Source organism: Littorina saxatilis, unplaced genomic scaffold, assembly GCF_037325665.1.
Source record: "Littorina saxatilis isolate snail1 unplaced genomic scaffold, US_GU_Lsax_2.0 scaffold_390, whole genome shotgun sequence".
Lineage (NCBI taxonomy): Eukaryota > Metazoa > Mollusca > Gastropoda > Littorinimorpha > Littorinidae > Littorina > Littorina saxatilis.
The window spans coordinates 974-20,763 of NW_027127129.1; the positions used below are offsets into that span (position 1 = coordinate 974).

Sequence of the window (19,790 nt, forward strand, 5' to 3'; positions counted from 1 at the left end):
TAATTAAACATGATTAAATTGGCGACTGCTCTCCACCATTTGAAGATTAAAATTGGCCGTCATAGACTGGTTTTCGTCGCGAGCGTGCCGTTTTCATGACGACTCAAAACAATGGCGGATTGGATGGCCGCTTAGTGCGAAAAAGCCCACACGTTCCTGTAAGAAATCGACTCAAGGTGGTTCAGAAACCAGTAGACTGACTGGGAACGACACAGAATTACGAGAAATTCATGCTCGACTCACAAAATGCAAAGTTATCAACAACAAGCAGTGGGAAAGTTGGATTGCACTGCATGAGTGTTACCGTCGTGTGGCGGTGTGCGCTTACTACCCACGACATAGAGCTCTCTCCTGCTGCCGGGATTTGTAAGTAAAGCAAGTGTTGTGTAGACTTTGGACAGACCTAGACAAATGTTGCTGCCGTTTTTGTCTGTGTGTCTGCTGGTGTGTTGAGCGAATGAAGCATCCATCAAGCGAGTGCACGAACGTGTAGTGTGCAGGGTCGATTGAGTCCAGTTTTGGTTTGAACACGGACACGCCACGGTGTGTGTGTGTGTGTCTGTGCACTGCACAGGAGCTTGTATCAAAGTGCCGGTCGATCATTATTTACTCCTTCATCCCTACAGTCTTCTTACAACTACACGTATACTACGCATTCGCTAGCCTGGTAAGGGCGTACATGCAGGAGTAAATAATGATCAACTGGCAGTTGGGTACAAGCTCCTGTGGTGCACTGTATAGGAGACTGAGCCCTGACACTGTGACAGACAGACAGAGTAGGTAATCCCCCTAAAAATTGTTTTGAGATGGAAAAAGTAAGGTCAGTCAGCACAGTCTTTGGATGTAGTGCAACAGAAAATGTTATTTATAACTGACATTTTATATTGTCAGCGGTATGAGTTTTTCTGTGCCTAAAGTTTTTAATGTTGTGATTTTGCAGGAAAAACTATGATTGAAGCTTATTGTAAGGCTTTGTGAAAGGGTAACTTTTTAACGAAGATCACATTCTTCCTCGGACGGCGTTCATTGAAGCAAACACTAAATGCGGCAGAATCTCATTCATCCTTTCTTTTTTAACTGCCATTTTTAAGTGTCGCTGTGCATGTTGAAAGCTTCATGTTCAGAACTGATGTTGCTGTAGAACTGTATGTAATTGGCCAGCCTTTGGTTTACACTTAGTGGTTTATATGTTGCTATAATTACTAAAACTATTTTTTTTAATTTTCAGGGGAAAAGCACCCGGACATCAAACATTCTTGCAATGTGTGGCAATAATGGTTTAAAATATTTTGGACAAAGCTCAAGGTGAGTTTAAATGTTCATAATTCTGATGTAAGTCAAGCTTATCTTTTATCTTGAGTAACTAACTCTGTCATGTTTCTCTCAGGCTGCGCGACCGACAGAAAAGTTGCCAGGAACCGATTCCTTGAGTGTGGCCAATTGTTCCCCATTTCTGGTTCACTTGAGCTGCAGGCAATTTTGTTGAGTGATTAAAAGTTATGGATTCTTTAAAAAGGTGTACGTTTGAGGATAAGACACTGTCAAAGTTTTGAAACAGTATTTTTCTTCTTCATGGTTATAAAAAAACTGCAGCACCTGTGTTCAATTTCTGAAGAATCATTATTACTACAGTGGCACCCCTCTTTTACGACCTCAAACAATCTGAGAAAATCGAGTCTAAAAAAGGAACGAGTCTTAAAATGGGGGTAATTTTACAGAGGTTATGAACAGAAAATGTGAGAAAACAAGGTCTTAAAAAGAAGGGAGTTTTAAATTGGGGGGTCATAGAAGGGAGGTTCCACTGCATTAATCATGCCATGGAAATCATGATCAGTTTACAGATAAATACAATGACAATTAAAAGCAATTTGCAGCCCAGTGTCTTATTATTTGATCATATTCTGTCTATTTTTATCATTGCATCTTTGCTACAGAAATTCATGGTTACATCTTGACCAAAAGTCAATTATTATCAATAAACCAAACAACATGCGCACACAAAAACATACTCAATTGTCAAGAGCAGTGTCTATTTTATTCCATGTAGATCTCAAATCCACAGGCATACATTCTCTCTGCACAGTTCAAAGGTGCTACACATGAAACTATTCTTGGAATTCGAGCACTTTTCAACACCTGTATATATTTGTTTTGCACAAGTTTTACTAGACCTGTGAATTCAACGCATTAATCAATACACTTTCACGATCCTTCCCCAGACTTTATTGCTCATGTCAGCTGTTTCCATGCACAAATAGTCACCCTGTATGTATCTTTCACTTGATATGCAAGTGTCTAAACAGAAAGAAAAAACACTAAAAACCAAACACAAAAATTCATTCAGTGAGAGTGAATGTACACACATCCTAAAAAACACGAAATGAATAGTCATTCTGTCAGTCTTTGATACTGATCCAAGACATTGATGTGACGAAGAAAGGGGTAAGTTTATTTTAGAAAGCTAAAATCTTTCAGAGGGAAGTGGTGTTATCAAACACTGGTCGTTTCACATGCTCCCTGGAAATCACTGAAAGCAGAACTCTTCAACTTCAGAAGACGCTCCCTCGTCTTCTTTTTGAGGGGCTATCTAGAGATACTCCAGTGCGGAGAGTATGAAATAAATAAATATATAGCTGTCTGTCAGCGTTCTCTAGAATGAAAATGTCTCTACAAGGTGCAGAACTGTGCACATAATAAAAAAAACACCACACACACAACATATGTTCAAACACTGATCCAAATGTTGGGGGTGGGCGTTTACTAGGTACTAACGGCGCTTACAAGGTAGATTACAGTACATTAAAAAAGCAAAAAACTATATACATTATTTGTATTTTTGACCAAATTATGACATTTTACACTGATTGAGACAGTCAGTGTTCCTCAAGGTGAACAAGGACTGTCAAGGCAGGGGCGGACGAGGGGGGGGGGGGGGGGGGGTTCTGGGGTTTCCGGAAACCTCCCCCCCAGCCAAAAAATAAAAAAAAATTTGTGGGTTTTTTGTGTTGTTTCAATTTTTGGGGTATTAATCAGTGACAAAATCTGCTGCCTGAAACTGGTAATGATCATCCTCAGAATGCACCAGATTGCACCATTTGCATCCTTTTTTTCAGAATTTTCCGGGGGGGGGGCATGCCCCCGGACCCCCCTAGCAAGCTAGGCGCTTTGCACCGTCGGCTCGGCGCTTCGCGCCTTCACACCCATAAAATGAACTGATCCGCCCCTGCAAGGTGTGTATAAAATGTCATATTTTTGTCAAAAATACAAATAACATTTATGTATCGATTGGTTCTGGTTAGAATTCCTTTTAATTGTTTTTTTAATGTACAAACATGCACTATTTTGCAGTCTCAGCTGGCCGTCTAATATGGAATGTGACAGAGCATGTGTAAACCAACCCACACAGAAACGCACTTTGTTTAACACCACAATGTACTCCAATGCAGGCAACAAGGAAGAAAGTCAGTTTACTGGCCAGTTGGATGTATAATGTCATTCCTATGACCCATACACAGCAACTGCACATGGCAACTCTTACACCTTCACCCGAATAGCCAATATCTTTCCTCAATATAACTGAATGATGCGTATCGTTTGGCTTTATTGATCTTTCCCTCTTCTTCTTCCAGGACCAGGGCATCTTCAATCTCTTCTTTGTGTGTGGGCCAGTAGGAGCCTGCTGTCATCAAGCACCAGTGCCTTGAAGTCCTGGAGCATAAACAGAAAATCACCCATCAGTGAAGACACTTAATTCAAACTTCGAAAAGGGTTGAAAAAATTAACCAAATGCAAGAAAAAGTGTGAAAATAAAGAGTTACAGAAGAGTGTTTGTAATCTATTCATGTACGTAATGGATTGCAAGTGTGAGTAAAAGGTGGTGGTGGGTGGGAGAGGGGGGATGGGATATACCTGTGGGCATTGGCTTTCCAGCATTCTGACACACTTAGCATTCTCACACTGACAAGTGTGAAAATGTGACGTGTTCTAGTGCTCCTGACGAGCAAAAGTGTGTCAGTTACACATCTTTGGCTACTTGAAATGAATGCCCAGTTTACCATTGCATTGTACAGTGAAACCATAACTTTGCCCTCCCCCCCCCCCCCTTTTAAAAAAACACAACATTTGTCTTAAAAGACACTACTTTCTCAGATTCCTGTTTATAACCTCTATTCTAAGACATTCTGCTTTTCTTTGATTGAGTTTGCTGTATATAAATATATATCTTAAAAGGGCTCCACTGTATCTCTAAAAATTTTCTCTACAAGAGGTATTGTAGCAGCATCTGTCAAGTGCTCAACCGCAAAAAGGTCAAAGCGCCTAGCTTGCTAGGGGGGTCCGGGGGCATGCCCCCCCCGGAAAATTCTGAAAAAAAGGATGCAAATGGTGCAATCTGGTGCATTCTGAGGATGATCATTTAATACCAGTTTCAGGCAGCAGATTTTGTCACTGATTAATACCCCAAAAATTGAAACAACACAAAAAAAACACAAATTTATTTTTTATTTTTTGGCTGGGGGGGAGGTTTCCGGAAACCCCAGAACCCCCCCCCCCCCCCCCCCCCCTGCCTTGACAGTCCTTGTTCACCTTGAGGAACACTGACTGTCTCAATCAGTGTAAAATGTCATAATTTGGTCAAAAATACAAATAGACTGTTAGAGGTGAAGTTAGATTTGTTGTTTGAATGTGTCTTTTTTTTGTTTTTTGTTTTTGTTTTGTATAGTTGCTTCAGCTTTGATTGAGCTATAGGGTTCTGTATGAAATTTGCATTTAGTCTTTCTTTTTCTTGCTGAGTGTATGTACAGTCCAGAGAGGAGACGGACATGGTGTGAGCTTGTCCAGGGGGGTATATGAACATCTCAGTGGCAGGGGGATGGAAGCACTTGTTAATGAGTGGGAGTGTGTATGCGCGTGGTGTGCACGAGGATGTATGCACGTGAGTGATATTTGTAAATGTGTATTATTATAATATCATCTTTGTATTTATATTATTGAAATTGTTATATCTCGATGTACAGCGCTAAGAGCATAGTTAAATTTGTGAAGCGGCGCTATATAAGCTATCTTTATTATTATTATTATTATAATTTGATATAATTATTCAATACTTATGTTTCAAGCTAAGCAGACCTGCTGTTTGACATGTGGTTGGAAAATGTGCTTCAGGGATTGTCTTATTTGAAAAAAAAAATGAACAGGAAGGCAGATATCTATTTGAACTGCAAAGCAGACACAATTCAAAAACCTACACATCATTATTATGACTTCCTACATAACAGCATGATCATGGAATCTGTTAGCCAATGTGTCAGATCATAACGATCATTATGGAGGCAGAAATGATCCCCTCAATCTGTAAAATATCCTTCTTTACAAACAGCATACAGGTGTAGCTAAAACAGAATTCATATTACAGTGGAACCCCCTTTTACGATCTCCCAAAATCTGATAAAATCAGGTATTTAAAAATAGGAAGTCTTAAAATGAAGGTGAATTTGCATAGGTTATGACCAGAAAATCTTAAAAGCAAGGTCTAAATATAGGGGAGATCTTGAATTGTAAAGGTTTTTAAAAGGGGGGGGGGGGGGTTCACGGTACAGCACCCCAATTGTGAGGACTGTTCATTTATTTCCCTTTATGAGACACTAAAAGGTTGTGGGTACTGAAATATAACTGCACAAAATATCTTGACAAAATCTGGATGCTGAAGCTGAATTTTCATTCTTTTTCAATATTTTTTGAAACCAGGAAATACACACATTCCCTAGAATGAAAAAAAAGCACCGGTAATGTAATTTGTGACTGAGACCTAAAAACCTCACCGTTAGTCATTATTTAGTATACCCTGTAACAAAGTCTTCGACCTCACAAATCTTGCAGAATAAAAAGGTACTTTAACTCGAATGATTGAGTTTGGAGGAGGCGTGGGGTTTGAGGGGGCGAAGCAGTGAGAGAAAGTACTTATAACTATAGTCCTGATTCACCTTCAAATAGTTTTTTGGGCCACCCAGACCACTATTTACACCCCCACTTACACACAATTTTACTTATTTTCTGCACACATTACATTCTTAAAACACACACACATCCACACATAACAAGTACACAACACGCACTGATTTTCTTGACATTGTTCAGTTGGATGAATGTGATAGCACTCTATTGGAATTCACAAAATTACCCTTGGCTCTAACATCATAAGTCTTTTTCTTTTAACTCCTGCACACAGAGAAAGTATCTATTAATATTATAAGTATAACTAGTCCTCACTTACCTTCAAATTGTTATTCGGATCAGCCTTCCCCTTGCCCAGCAAACCAATTTCAGTTTGAGAAGACTTGGACCAGTCCTTGCCTCTGCATTAGCTCACACCTCTGCTAATTCCTCTCCCTATCCTGCCTCGATGTGCACTTTTCTCTTGAAGTTGAACGAGCAGCCTGGCCGCTTGTTGTTTTGAATGTAAAACTTCCATAGCCTGAAAATAAAGACAAATGCTTGAAAAGAATACACTATATATATATTAATCAATCTCCCTTACAGTTAATGAGTTATTTGTAGCAAACTTCAATCATAATCAGGAAAAGCTCACTTGAGTTTTGACAGCTGACACACAACTACACAACAGTGTAGTTTGTACTCTTTTTTTCACGTGTATACAAAAATACAATTTATATATATCACAAGCATAATACACACACACACACACACACACACACACACACACACACACACACACACACACACACACAAACACACACATAATCACACTCATGCACAAAGTGACACACACACACAGTCACATTCATGCACACACACACAGTGATACAAGTCTCTCACACACACACACACACACACACACACACACACACACACACACAACAAATGCACAAGACACTGATATCCTCGACATTGTTCAGAGGGATAAGTATAATTTCTTCTCTTTTGGGTTACTATTATGAGAAAAGCCATAATTTTCAGAGCTCTCTATTTCAGTATTTGTCTGAAACATGAATGCGCTTTGCTTCGAACTCTCGCACGTTTACTGTTCCCTGTGTTCGATCAGTGACATGAATGGAATTTGAAACACATGCATGAGCTTATAGGTTAAAGCGCAACTTTAGAGACATATATTTGAAATGATCACCAACAGGCAACACATATGTCCAAGATAATCTGAGTACTGCTTCTAAACAAAGTACGAGCATGATCTTCGAATCATTTTGAGTGCTACACAACAGGGCTTTTTGACTCGCATCGATCGATTCATTTGCAGTCCTGCTGAGAGCAACTTGTACACTGATACTGACTTGTCCTATTGAAAGCTTTATTTCCTGTCAGACAACGTTAACACTTACCTTTTCACTTTCAGACTACAATGATCGCAGGGAGACGCCATTGTTGACACATTTGACAAGGGAAATCACCCAACCATTACAAGAGTGCTCTTTCCTTGGATTCTGTTACGACAATTAATTAGCTATCAAAACTGTTGAATTTGCAAAGTTAAGTTATTCCTCATGGATGGTAGCATTATTTGTAACGTAGAATCTTACGGTGATGCTTTGAAAGCGATCTGAAGGCCTTTTCCCGGCGGAGACTATCCCTTTAATAACTGTAATGCTCTGCCAATTTCCTCAATAGTAAATTCACGGTCCATGTCAGCTTTCTGTTCTTGTGTTAACTGTGGAATATTTAATCCATCAACTTCACGTTCAGCTTTATTTTCGTCAAAATCAATATTTTTTCCAAATACATCGTGGTAAAATTGTGTTTGTTCTTTCATTATTTCTTCTTGTGATGTAATCATATTCCCGGAATCATCCATTAATTTGTCCATTAGCTTAACGTTTGCTCTTACCTTTTCGAGATTCAAGAAGTAGCGAGTGTTTTTCTCACCCTGTTCAATAAATCTTTCTCAAGATCTTACTTGTGCACTCTTTGCTTCTTGAATATTGAATATTTCAAGTTTGTGCTTTAAATTTTCTCTTTGTGTTAACAGATCCTGATTTTTTGTATCAACTGACAATTTCTTGTCTGTTTCGTTAAGTTGATTTTGCAACATAGATTTATTATCAATGTTTTGCTTATGTTTATTTTTACTAAATCGTATGCAGAATTCCCTTATCTGAATTTTACAGAAATCCCATTTGTCGTGGGGGTTGTCCTCGGAATGATCATTCATATATTGTTCCAAAAACACATTAATTTTGTCAACAAACTCAGAATCACGCAAAAGGCTGTCATTAAATTTCCAATACGAAGGACCTCTTACTATATGTGTTAAATTATAATACATAACTACCATTCTGTACGTGATGTATGGATAGACGAAAATATTGTGTCATTTCAACATATTTGTGCCATTGTCGGATATAGCGCCACAAGGCTGTTTGAGTACAACGCTTTGCACACGGCCCTCTGCGCGCGAGCACTGCGGGACAACACAGACGCGGGTGACGAGCATCCTGCGACCTGTTTTCAGGGCATGCTAAATAACCCTTCCCCGAAGAAATTTCGTGCGATATTAACGCAATCCAAAGCCAGTGAACCCTGCGCTGTAAAATTTTGGTCCCACAAATATAACATTTGCATTGACGAAAAGTATTGGGTCCTGGCAAGTGCATGTACAAGCGAAGAAAGATTAAAGTTACTCCAATGGAAAATTTTACATAATATTTATCCCACAAATATTTTGTTGCATAAAATGAAGTTAAAAGAAAATAGTTTATGTAGTCTTTGTAATGAAATTGATTATATTGAACACTTCTTTTGGAAATGTAGTAAAATGAAATTGTTTTGGGAAAATGTTAGAAGATGTATATTTGTTAATACGGGAGAAAATATTATATTAACAGAAAAAGATGTATTGTTTGGATACTCTCCAGAAGTGCAAACCCCCATAAACAAAATTATTAATCATATTTTGCTCATTTCAAAAATGTGTATCAGTAAGTATAGATATGGTAGACCTATTGATTTGATTGTGATGTTAGGATATGAATTAGCATTGAGATATTTCAGTATTGTGTAAATGTTGAAGGATGAATGAGGATACGTTGTAGACGGATGCTTGATTTTTTTTTGATTAAAAGCCCCACAATGATGTGCTTGGCAAATTTTTAAAAAAAACAAGTCGCGTAAGGCGAAAATACAACATTTAGTCAAGTAGCTGTCGAACTCACAGAATGAAACTGAACGCAATGCAATTTTTCAGCAAGACCGTATACTCGTAGCATCGTCAGTCCACCGCTCGTGGCAAAGGCAGTGGAATTGACAAGAAGAGCGGGGTAGTAGTTGCGCAGAGAATGATAGCACGCTTTTCTGTACCTCTCTTCGTTTTAACTTTTTGAGCGTGTTTTTAAATCCAAACATATCATATCTATATGTTTTTGGAATCAGGAACCGACAAGGAATAAGATGAAAGTGTTTTCAAATTGATTTCGAAAATTTAATTTTGATCATGATTTTTATATTTTTAATTTTCAGAGCTTGTTTTTAATCCAAATATAACATATTTATATGTTTTTGGAATCAGAAAATGATGAAGAATAAGATGAACGTAAATTTGGATCGTTTTATATATTTTTTTTCTTACAATTTTTAGATTTTTAATGACTAAAGTCATTAATTAATTTTTAAGCCACCAAGGTGAAATGCAATACGGAAGTCCGGCCTTCGTCGAAGATTGCTTGGCCAACATTTCAATCAATTTGATTGAAAAATGAGGGTGTGACAGTGCCACCTCAACTTTTACAAAAAGCCGGATATGACGTCATCAAAGGTAATTATCGAAAAAAATAAAAACAAGTCCGGGGATATCATTCCCAGGAACTCTCATGTCAAATTTCATAAAGATCGGTCGAGTAGTTTGGTCTGAATCGCTCTATACACCACGACACTCGTCTCGATTCCCCTTCTATGTTAAAACATTTAGTCAAAACTTTCTTGACTAAATGTAAAGAGACATTATGTATTGCATCTAAAAACGAGGTGAGTAAAACATTATCAGAAAAGGTAGAGCAAGAGAAATCCCAAAACTCAAATTCGAGTCACTTCAGTCTGTACTGTACAAGTTGAGAAAGTTTCAAGTCCAGTCAAGTAGCCACCATCTCGGAGGGATGCTTCGGGGAGGGGGGGGAAGTAGAACAAAGGCCTATCTGTGGTCAGTCGCCGCTTCTCTGGACCTTACAGGTCCCAAGCAACACATGGGAAAACGATTAACTCGCCTAGTGCGAAAGTGTTGCATACGAATATAGAACTGAGGAAACTAAAATCTGGGTGCACAAAATTGTCAACTAGAATGACTTACTTTCTCTGCTCAACGCGCGGGCAATGCATACTCTCGTGTACACTGTACTGTGACAAGGCTCATATAGAGGAAATAGGAGATACACCCCAAAAATGTATACATGCACTGCACTTTTTGTTTCACATTTATAAACTGATGATCAGTGTGTGTATGTGTGTGTTCAGTTGTGTGTGCGTGTGCGTGTGTGTGTGTGTGTGTGTGTCAGTTCAAGGGGTGTGTGTGTGTGTCACTGTGTGCCCGTGTGTGTGTGTGTGTGTGTGTGTGTGTGACGGTCAGTCAGTGTCAGTCACAGTGTGTGTGTGTGTGCATGTGTGTGTGCCGTGTGCAGTGACGGTGTGAATGTGTGTATGACGGTGTGTGTGTGTGTGTGTGTGACCGTGCTGATAGAGAAACTAGAGAGAGAGAGGGAGCCGATAATCGCCTGATTCTGCAGACTCGCCGAGAGGCGGCCGGGGTTCGGCACCAGGCTGATTAAAACGCAGAATAATCCATCAAAACAACACTCTAACATCAAGTTTTAGAAACCAGAAAAACTTATCGTAACTCCATAGGTTTTGTGGTGTTTTGCGCACTGCTGAAACGCGTTTAACACGACGTGAATCGCCGTGCGTTAACGTAGCGAAAACGTCCAAAACGCAGACACCAAAACTCGATGTTTTACCGTGTTTTGCACCCCGCTAAAATCCCAGGGATTTTATTGCGTTACAGCAGTTTTTCTAACTTGATGTGAATCGCACAAATTCAGTTGAGTAACTTCATGTTTCATGTTATATGCCACGTTATAGTGCCAAAACGTGACTTTTCGCCTAGTGTAGACCACAGCTTTAACAGCTGTTAAGAGATGAGCGGTAATAATGAACAAAGACCCCTGTGTGACGGACATGCACCTCCCTACACCTGTGTGCACAGATTGACTCGCTATCGGACTTCCAGCAGCGAGAATCTTTTCGCGATCGTGCATGTTTCGGTATCCAGAAAGCTCTGTACGTCGACATCCCAACCCCACAACACCCTTTCGCTAAAAACCATTGTTTCCGCGAATAAAACATTCTGATTCTGATTCTCTCTCTCTCTCCTTCTCTCTCTCTCTCTCTCTCTCTCTCTCTCTCACTCTCTCTTTCTCTCTCTATCTCTCTCTCTCTCTCTCTCTCAGTGCCTGAGGGCAAGCAAACGGATCTACTCAGAAAATAAAATATATTTACTATAATAAGCATATGCTCAGGTAACACAAGGGTACTGTGAGCAGACGAGCTTGAAGCGAGATTCGATAGATTGCCAGAGAACAGCATGACTGTCCTAGCCGTTAGACAATACTAAACATTGAGTCACAAGGTTTACACTGGACAAGGACGACATGTAGAATAACACAAAGTGTACGTGGACGGACAAAAGAAAGATGAGCACACACACAGAAACACACGCAGACAGACAGACAGACGGACAGACAGACAGACAGACAGACAGACAGACACACACACACACACATACACACAGGGCTTACAAAGTTGCGGTACATCAAGGAAATGGTCGGTGCAAACAAGTTTAGGAAGAGGTGCGAATGTGCGCATGCGTCCTGATTTCCTGCTTCTTCCTGAATCTGTACTTCAATTACATTGTAGTGTTCCACGGACTTTATCTTAATCCACCTGGCGTAATAATCTGTGATGACTAGGACTAGAGAGCACATGCTTTGCTGTGCACAAATCAGCTCCTGGTGACCAAGGTCTAGCAGGGAATTATACCTGTCCCAATGGCTCATGTTCGTGTGCAGCTTTCTTCTGATGAGAGGTGTTGTTATCACGACTGTCTTCTTGGTTGTGCTGGGATTGTCTGTTTAGTATTTCCACGGCATTTGTTTTCATCCTGGTTGGTTTTGTGCAGTTTGTGGAGGATGTTTCGTGTGGCTGGTGGGCACAACAATCTGTCGTGGAAGGTAACCAAATGGTCTGGCATAGATAACTCACCATTTGCCAGATTGGTGGTGATTGAGGAAGGTTTGACCTGTTTTGGCCATCCATCTACTTTGCCGCTAACTCAGGATCATTGTCCTGTCACAACTCACGAGGAATAAACGCAATTTCTGCTGACCGGCCAAGATCAGATCACAACTTCGTGCGCCTGTGCTTCTGCTGCTCAGTGCATCTGTTGATCCTGGCGCCCTCTCATACCCGGGAACATTGCGTAACTTGTGTGGCATGAAAACGCAGTACACCCAAATGAGTCAAGTGCAACAACCTGTGTTGACAACTTGTAACATTGCATACTGTGGCATCGACCCGTATTATACCTATTAGCATGCGCTGACATCTTTGTGGTACGTCATTCAGATTCTGTTTAGATCAATGGTACGAGAGGCTTGATGTTCGTTCAAATGAGTCAAGTCAAACAAGATAGTTTGACATCTTGCCACATGAAAAGCTTTTCTGGACTGATCAATGTAGGCTACATGGGCTAAATGTAATTTGAAAACAACAATCCTTGTTGTCTTTCTGAAGCAGGACGGCTCTCAGACCTTAACTAGACACGTGTGCACGACAATAGAAGGTTGCTCGACTCTGTAGAATAAATAGAGGTTATAGGTTACGGATCTGCTTCTTCACTTGATCAAATGCATCTTGTTGCACATGGGAGTCTCCATTGCAATTAAACGGTGTGTTTTGTTCTCTAGAATATATGTGAGAGTTGTTGTTGACAGGTTACTTATGACAGCTAGGACCTAAACTGTAATCACACCAAGCATGCCTCAGTCTCGTGGCACCCTTTGATAGTTCTGAGTTCATAGTGATGGCTGTCACCTTGTCAGGATCCGGTATGACACCGTCTGCGTGGATTGTGTGCCCCAAACAATGTGACTTAATTTGTTACTTCATGAACTGATATTTCTCTCTGTTCAGTTCAAAGCCAGATTTCATGATTTCTAGACGACCTGTGTTCTTTGTCCGCCGAGTAACGTCATCCATGATCTCATCAAAGCCTTCTAGTCCACTCAGCGTCTCTGTCGTCTTCCTCTGAAACTCCTGTGGTCCAACACTGATATCCATGCGCTCTCTCAAACCGAAAACGGTTGTAACGTCCAAAGGAAATGATGAAGGTTGTCACAATGCAAGCTCTCTTTTTATATATACGCCTATATATATAGGTTCCTGTCAGAATCCCAAAGAGAAGCACAGTGTGGAAAAGACTGTGTATCTCGCTAGCTTTAATGCAATATTGTCGCCGTTCTAAACATTTGGCGTAAATCGATTCTTGGCAATTTTGGTGTTGTTGTGCTTTAGACTAAGTAAATCATGAGAAATATTCTCATAAATACGATGGACAGTATATGATTTAACATTATTTTATCTTTATATCGGTTATCCATATCCGGTACAAATAAAAAGACTATCTCTATATTTGAAATAATCAGTTTTGGCTTTCTGCTGAAAAGCTGTTTGAAATGAGTTGTGACAACATTCTGTGACGACCTCGATATTGTGTATAGTTGGTAACATCAAGTGGAGACCTTTTGCGCTCAAAATAAGTCTGAGGAAATCCACACTGATACAGTTGTTGTTCATTCTACTACACCAATCTGTAGCGGTGGTCACCTACCCCATGATGCCATCTTTCTCAATACGGTGAATACCGGTCAGTTGTTTATTCCATTTGTCTTTGATTGGGACGGGAACGCATCTTGCTGTCGCCACACTGTAAAGTTCAACATGTTCCTCATCGTTATCTTGAACTGGATCGTTCTTCAGCAGGCCAGTGGGACCAAAGATCTTCCCACTAACTCGTGTCTGCAAACCCCAGTCTTTGCACCACAGTACCACGGCTTTACGCGTAGATCTCCCTTCGGGATATATAGCTCATGCTGAGGCTGGCACAGGAAAAATTTTAAGCTTGAAGAGATCCCTATCATTCCCTTTAGTTAGATTCACCTTTTCTGGAGAAATAGTGAATTTGATAACCGATGGAAAAAGTGCTGGTTGGTGTTGAAACTCATTGCTACCATTATCTTCTGCACAAGTGTCAAGCTTGCAAACATGTGCATGCGAATAGACCAGGGCTGAAGTTTGCATTAATGATGTGCGTGTTTGCAGAGGAAAGCCAACATGTTTCAGATGATCATTCCTGGTCTACACGAGTGTGGTTACTTTGAGCGCTGGTGTCCACGTGACCGTCATGACGACGACCCCCGCAAACCCGGTCTTTCTGTCCGCTCACCAGCAGCGTTGATCTGCATGATTTTATCCGTACTATCGGCAACCGAAATTGCTTTTTCTTACAGATGGACTAACTGCATATCATCAACGGCCTCTCTGCACGCATCAACCTCCGCGCCTTGGCCTTGTAAACTGTATGAATACTGCAATATACCAATTCTGATGGACACGTGGGGGAATTCGGGGGCTGTGATTGGATGGTCTCTTCCGATCATCAAAGCATAATGCTGCGCAAGTCGGCCATTTTTGCCAACATCCAAAAGCATATTGGCAATAACAAAGACGCATGGTTCCGGTTTACCCATCTGTACCACACGGTGTTTTAATCGACAACAGCATAGGCCTACACTGACAACTTGAAATTCAGGCTTCTCGGGAATGTTTTTCAGCTTTACAAATGTCGATAGCATACCCTTTTCTGCTAACTGGGACAGGCTGATCTTTCTTAACCCAGTGTGGGATTTTCAGTGGGGCGACCACCCCCAACCCAGCGCGTCCCCGGGTGGCGGATAGGGGAACGGTCTTCAGATATGGAGATCAGCCGCTTGCGGCCGCGGACCAAACTGGCTCCGGGTGGGATCCCGGAAAATCCTCCCCCCTGTGCTCTCAGGGTAGGACATACGGGCCATGAGCTAAGGTCACCCCGACAGAAAACCCCGAATGCTGAAGACGGAGGACCCGGGCCGCACGGCGCATTCTAACAAACCACGGGTACACGCACTTACGCAAATGATGACACAATCAACCAGCACAGATGGAAATGGCGCTCGCCCATTGAGGACCCTCCAGGGTGGAGCAGCGTCGGGTCCCATGCCTCAAAGGGACCCAGCCCCAACTACTGGAGGTCCCTCCCGTCCGTCTTGTCACGCCAGGGGACGCGGGAGGAAAGTGACTGGCACCACCACAACCAGGAAGAAACCCAGTCAGCAGCGACCTTTTCAGGTCATGCACTGGAACGCAGAAAGTATCCTGAACAAGAAGACAGAGTTGGAGCATATCCTGCATGAGAAGAACATCAACATCTGCTGTATTCAGGAGACGCACCTGACACCCCAAAAGTCCTTCAAAGTGAGAGGCTACCAATGCCTTAGGTCCGACAGAACAGACCGAAGCAAAGGAGGAATCCTGACCCTCATCAGGAACAACATCAATGCCTGTTTGATAGAAACGCACATGGAGGACTCCGAATATCAGGTGATTCGAATCCAGACGAAGTCATCAGAATTCCATCTTGTCAACTTCTACTGCCCCAATGATAGACACCTCGCCCTTGACACGATCCCCGCAAAGGCCTCCAACTTCATCGTGGTGGGTGACTTCAACAGTCATTCACAGAGTTGGGGATATGACCACCTGGATCGGAGAGGAGAAGAGGTGGAGAACTGGCAGGACGACAAAGGTCTCATCCTTTTGAACAGTCCCTTTGACTGCCCTACATTCTACTCCAGAAGATGGCACACTACATCAACTCCTGACCTAGCCTTCTGCACGGAAGACATGCACCAGCTAACCAACAGAGAGGTCGGAGAACAGCTAGGTGGAATTGACCATCGGCCAGTCTTTTTGACCCTGGGCATGGAGTCCTGCACTGAAGCTTCCTTCCCACGGTGGAACTACAAAAGAGCGAACTGGTTCCTCTTTAGACACCGCACCAGCGAACTCACCAAAGACATCAGAGTTGAGGGTCGAGACATCAACATGGTGGCGAAGGACTTCAACATGAGCATCCTCAGAGCAGCGCGTGAGTCCATTCCCAGGGGTGCCAGGAGAGACTATAAGCCCTACTGGAGCAATGAATTGCAGGAACTGGATGATGATCTGGCAGACGCCAGAAGGGAAGCAGAAGTCAACCCGTCACAAAACAACAACATCCGCCTCCAGGAAGCCAAAGCCAAATTTCTCAAAAAGAAGCTACAGGCAAGACGGAGAAGCTGGCAAGAGAAAACAAGCTCTCTGAACCTTGAGAAGGATGGCAGAAAGCTCTGGAGGCTCACCAAGCAGTTGAATGATGAGAACACCAGCAGAGGAAAGATCACATTAGAAGAGAACGGGAAGGTGCTAACTGGAAAGCATGCTGCCAACCAATTTGCTGAAAGCTATGCAGCTGAGAGCAACCTCCATGTTAGCCCCGAGAAACAGAGAGAAGCAAGAAGAGAGAAAAGAGAGAGACCTGCCAGACAGACGACAGTGGACGCCATGAGTCAACCACTCACACTCCACGAGCTGCACTCAGCTCTGAAAAAGTCAAAGGCGAAGAAGTCCCCTGGCCCAGACGGCATCACCAACGAGATGCTAACCCACCTTGGTAGTGCAGCAGAGAACAAGCTACTCGAGGTCATCAACAGCAGCTGGCAAGAAGGATCGCTACCACAACCCTGGCGAGAAGCGATCATGATCCCCATCTTAAAAAAAGGGAAGGATCCAAAGAAGGCCACCAGCTATCGCCCAATCAGCCTCACCAGCTGTGTTGTGAAGAGAGAATTGTGAATGAGCGCCTCAGGTGGTACCTGGAATCCAGGAACCTCCTCGCCCCTGAACATGCTGGATTCCGACAGTTCCGCAGCACTGAAGATCAGGTCACTTACCTGGCACAAGAAGTTGAAGATGCCTTTCAGGAACAGAAGCTGGTCTTCGTCACCTGGATAGATCTTCAGAAGGCCTTTGACAAGGTCTGGAAAGATGGACTCCTTGTAAAACTGCTGAGGAAAGGCGTGACAAGCAACATGTACCAGTGGATTCGCTCTTACCTCTATAACCGCAGGGCAAGAGTTAACGTCGACCAGACCAAAAGCAAGAAGTTCCTCCTTCGTCATGGCGTCCCTCAGGGCGGAGTCCTCTCCCCCACACTCTTCCTTCTCTTCATCGACGATCTGGTGTCTGAGATGCCCAAGGGGATCAAAGCTGCTCTCTACGCAGACGACCTTGTGATCTGGTGCAAGGAGAAGCACGCAAGTACTGCCACCTACAGAATGCAGCAAGCGGCAGATAGGCTGAACGCATGGGCAGAAGATTGGTGCGTCTCCATCAACAAGGAGAAATCCTCCACCACCCTATTCACACTGTCGCCAAAGCAGAAAGCCGGAACCATTAGGCTTGGTGGAACTCCTCTGAGAGAGGATGAAGAAGCAACGTACCTTGGTGTCACCTTTGATAGACGGCAGACCTGGAAACCACACATTGCACAGGCAGAGACGAAGGCCCGGCGCAAGCTAGCCATACTCAGGAAGCTGGCAGGTACCACCTGGGGAGCGAACGAGAAGATACTGAAGACAGTATACCAGGGAACAATCAGACCCCACCTCGAGTACGGCTCCACAGCGTGGTCAACCTCAGCCAAGACAAACCTGCAGACCCTTGACTGTGTGCAAAACCAGGCCCTCCGACTCATCACCGGTGCAATGAAATCCACGCCCATCAAGGAAATGGAGAAGCTTACCACCATCCAACCCCTCTGTCAGAGAAGAGAAGCCAAGACTATGGTACAGGCCGAGAAGCTCAAGTGCCTACCCGACCACCCCATGAAGCACAGACTGAGCAACCTCACCAAGAACCGGCTTAAACGGAGCAGTTTTGTACACGAGAGCAAGAGACTTTCTCGACAGTACAGGGAAGTCCTTCCACAGAACACTCTACCTCTGACTCAAGAAGAAGAGGAAACCCCCAAGGCAACAGAGAAACCAGGTATCCAGATCTGCACCAGTGTTCCACATGTTACCTCAGGAGAAGATCAGAATGACACAGCTCGACAGGCACTCACCTTAGCCCTGATCGACGAACAGTACCCAAAAGAGGCGTGGATCCATGTATACACCGATGGATCAGCAACTAACGCCGTGCTCAATGGAGGTGCAGGCATTCTCATCCAGTTCCCTGGGGGACATACAGCTACATCCAGCGTTGCCACTGGCAAACACTGCACAAACTATAAAGCAGAAGCAGAAGCTCTCATGCAGGCCGCCTCCTTCGTTCAGGACTCCGCAGACCCTTGCTACCAAGTTGTCTTCCTCTCGGACGCCCTTTCAGTCCTTCAGGCCCTAGAGAACGACAAACTCCCACAGCTGGCCAAAGCATTACAGATGGTCAGACAAACCAGAAGAGTTGTCCTCCAGTGGATACCAGCACACTGTGGGATACCAGGAAATGAAAGGGCAGATGAGCTGGCAAAAGAAGGAGCCGTGGAAGACCAACCTGAAAACAGTGTCAGCTTTAGTGAGCAGAAGACAATCATCAAGGCATTGATGAGGCCAAGGACAAACAGAGATGACTACCACACAATGTCCAGAGAGCAGCAAGTCAACCTCATCAGGCTGCGTACTGGCCACAACAGGCTCAATGCTCACATGAACCGAAAGTTCAAGCTGGCGCCATCACCAACCTGTGCCTGCGGTCAAGAGGACCAAACAGCGGAACACATCTTACAGCGATGTCCCTTACTAGATGAGGAACGAAAAGAAGTGTGGCCGTCACCAACTCCCTTACAGACCAAACTATACGGCAGTCGACAGAATTTGGAGTAAACGACAACATTTATCACCAGTGCTGGACTGATTGTGTAACCTCTGCGAACGCCAAGAAGAAGAAGAAGAAGAGCTAACGTCCCGATGAAACAGGACTAAACCAATTATTTTCTGTCCCTAAACACCACAAAATGCCCAAATTCGAAAGATGTAGTACAAACAGGGGAGTAAAACGGAACAGCTGTTTTTGTGTGCCTGTGTGAGCTCGGTTGCCGACTGACACAAACTTTCGCATTCGGCTTTTCTTATCTCGTAACTCCACACTTAATACCCCACTTCCCCTCTGAAGTATTGATATGTACAACCCATGGCACTAACATTCATGTAGTCGTTTATAACTGAGGTTGACAAATTCGCTTCATGACAAGACAAGTATAAATGCCATTCACCCAAACTAAAAACTTCGCTACCGTCTGCTCGCGTTGTACGGATTAGCTGTTCTCTTCTCCTCCCCTGGGCTACACTCTGTGTTCTATAAAGGAATATGTGACAGGATTGAAGGACCGATCAGCTGTGCGTGCAGTAAAAAATGTGCACAGAAATAAATATTTTCAACGGGTGGTTCGTGAGAACACAGGCGACAGTCAGACATTGCCCTGTGAAACTGACGACTTCGTTTTGGTCACAGACAAGAACCAGACGGGCACGTACTGGATGATCAAGCAGGCAGCTCGTCACATGCTACAAGAAGAGAAGGAGTACCTCTACAAAGTTCCGCACGGGACACCAGTCGACAGAGGGAAGTTCGCCGGAGCTACTTCG

The 19,790-nt window shown here is 43.1% G+C and overlaps 2 long non-coding RNA genes across 9 annotated transcripts; one reads left to right on the forward strand and one right to left on the reverse strand.

The window, feature by feature from the left end:
* Window positions 1–310: 310 nt before the first annotated feature.
* LOC138955591 (uncharacterized) lies at window positions 311–3,827 on the forward strand. Of its 8 annotated transcripts, none has more exons than XR_011452295.1 (4): window positions 337–366; window positions 1,229–1,305; window positions 3,114–3,230; window positions 3,630–3,827. It is a non-coding gene; the product is annotated as an uncharacterized lncRNA (long non-coding RNA). The 8 variants fall into 8 exon arrangements; XR_011452291.1 differs by lacking the exon at window positions 337–366 and adding an exon at window positions 402–543; XR_011452294.1 differs by lacking the exon at window positions 337–366 and adding an exon at window positions 663–780.
* Window positions 3,571–7,545, reverse strand: LOC138955590 (uncharacterized). Its single transcript, XR_011452288.1, has 3 exons — window positions 7,353–7,545; window positions 6,272–6,472; window positions 3,571–3,708 (listed from the first exon to the last, which is right to left on the reverse strand). It is a non-coding gene; the product is annotated as an uncharacterized lncRNA (long non-coding RNA).
* Between the last annotated feature and the right edge of the window lie 12,245 nt (window positions 7,546–19,790).